General features: G+C 44.0%; 1 protein-coding gene across 1 annotated transcript in view; it reads right to left on the reverse strand.

Annotated features, from left to right (window-relative positions):
• grin2bb (glutamate receptor, ionotropic, N-methyl D-aspartate 2B-b) overlaps positions 1 to 2500 on the reverse strand; it is a gene marked incomplete at its 3' end in the record, with an annotated part of 127199 nt that overhangs the window by 58185 nt on the left and 66514 nt on the right. The window lies entirely within an intron of this gene.

The following is a 2500-nucleotide window of genomic DNA, read 5'->3' on the forward strand; positions in this document are numbered from 1 at the left end:
TGTGTGTGTGTGTGTGTGTGTGTATGTGTGTGTGTGTGTGTGTGTGTGTGTGTGTGTGTGTGTGTGTGTGTGTGTGTGTGTGTATGTGTGTATGAGAGAGAGAGACAGCCATGTCACATGGGCCATAATCAGCCCTCCACAGCAGGAAGAGGGGCTCCTAAATGAGTCATTCTCACACAGCTGAGTTCAGTAGCAGCTCATACCCTGTGTGGATATGTGTGTATGGAAGTGACTGTGTGTGTGTGTTTGTGTGTGTGTGTGTGTCTATGTGTTTGTGTGTGACAGAGAGTGTGAGTGTATATGTGTGTGTATAGAAGTGACTGTGTGTGTGTGTGTGTGTGTGTGTGCCTATGTGTTTGTGTGTGACAGAGAGTGTGAGTGTATATGTGTGTGTAAGGGAGTTACTGTGTGTGTGTGTCTATGTGTTTGTGTGTGACAGAGAGTGTGAGTGTATATGTGTGTATGAAAATGACTGTGTGTGTGTGTGTGTGTGTGTCTATGTGTGCCAGAGAGTGTGAATGTATGTGTATGTGTGTGTGTGTGTGTGTGTGTGTGTGTGTGTGTGTGTGTGTGTGTGTGTGTGTTTGAGTGTGTGTGTGTGTGTGTGTGTGTTTGAGTGTGTGTGTGTGTGTGTGTGTGTGTGTGTGTGTGTGTGTGTGTGTGTGTGTGTGTGTGTGTGTGTGTGTGCATGTGTGAGTGTGAAAGATGGAATAAGCTTGTCTATACTTCAGGGTATAAGTGTGTGTGGTTTGTGTGTGTGTGCGTTTGTGTTTGTGTGTGTGAGAGTGTGTATGTTTGTGTACGTGTATGTGTGTGTGTGTGTGTGTGTGTGTGTGTGTGTGTGTGTGTGTTCGTGAGTGTGAAAGATGGAGTGAGACTGTCTATACTTCAGTCTATGCGCCTGCAGACCATGCAGCCAAGTGAGTGAGTAGGACATTTAGGCTTTGAGAGCCATCCAAGTGAAAAAGACATTTATAAGACCCATCTTTTCACATCCTGATGGACACTGATCTTTACTAGTGAAATAATAATCCTGGTCGATGAACTGTAAGTGTTTTGTGATATTTCGCAGATTGGCAGCTAAATAAAGACTGAAATATTGCATCAGGTTGTCAACAATACCTGCAGCCTTCCAACCTGTAAGATCCAAGTATTAAACTTGAGTTTTATGACTCTTTATATAAAATAGCCTAAATATCAGACTTGAGTATGATTCTTTATATACTTGTGTGTCCTTATCAACAGTCAGGGTTATTTTCTGAAACTGAAACTAGAACTTAGAAGAAAACTTTTTGTAAACTGAAATGTGTGTGTAGTAAGCATGTGTGTAAGCAATCATAAATACCGCTGTGTATGTGTAAGTGTGTGTGTGAGAGTGTGTGTGTGTGTGTGCGCGCGCTTGCGTGTGTGTGTGTATACACATTTTGTTACTGCAGCTCAGTTGTGTGTGTGTGTGTGTGTGTGTGTGTGTGTGTGAGAGAATAAGTGTGTGTGTGTGTGTGTGTGCAACTGGCTTTTCTTTCTCTCAGCATGTGGCAGGCTGAGGTAGCTGGGGCAGCAGAGTCCCTGGAGAGAGCGTGTGATTATAACTGTGTGTGTGTGTTCCTTTGTGTGTGGCGTGTGAGTAAGAGGCAGTGTGTGTGTATGTGTGTGTGTGTGTACGCATGTGTATGTTTCTGTGTGTGTGTGTGTGTGTGTGTGTGTGTGTGTGTGTGTACGCATGTGTAAGTGTTTCTGTGTGTGTGTGTGTGCGTGTATGTGGTATGTGTGTGTAAGTGGTATGTGTGTGTGTGTGTGTGTGCATGAATAGCTGGGGCAGCAGCAGTGTGGCTGATTAGAACTATGTGTGTGTGTGTGTATGTGGTATGTGTGTGTGTGTTCGTGTATGTATGAGAGACACTATGGGCCCTATTTTAACGATCAGAAACGCAAGTAGGACAGCGCCAAACGCAAGTAGCTGTGTGGGCGGCTCTATGGCGCATTTGCTATTATAACGGCGGAAAAAACACACTTGCGTCCGGCGCAAATGTCAAATGGGTTGGTCCAAAGGAGGTTACTCAGCCATAGGTGTGGTTTCGGCGTAATATGCAATAAACCAATCAGAGCGTCATCTCACATTCCCTTTAAGAGCGAGGAGCGCATATTCCATAGCGGATTGTTATTATAATGGAATTATAGAGGAAGTAGCGCTTCTGTCAGGTGAGCTCTCCTCTCTCGTGCTGCTGGGGCATTTGGGTTTAATGGCATCGGCACATGCAGTTCAACCTCACGTCTTCTAAAGTCCTCTAATCTATCCTCATTTATGTCATTGACACATCCATTATTCATGGCAATGTTTGTGTAAAACATAACATGCCACAAAGAATGCTGCGACTTTTTTGAGGACTGTACTGTAAAGTACCACCTGACCTGTCCAAACACCTGAAGCGCATTTTTAGAATCCCAAATGTTCGCTCTATTATACTGCGTGTGTATGTGTGTTTTCTGTTAAAATGAGTTT

This window comes from Sprattus sprattus (assembly GCF_963457725.1).
Source record: "Sprattus sprattus genome assembly, chromosome: 1".
In the NCBI taxonomy this organism is placed as follows: domain Eukaryota; kingdom Metazoa; phylum Chordata; class Actinopteri; order Clupeiformes; family Clupeidae; genus Sprattus; species Sprattus sprattus.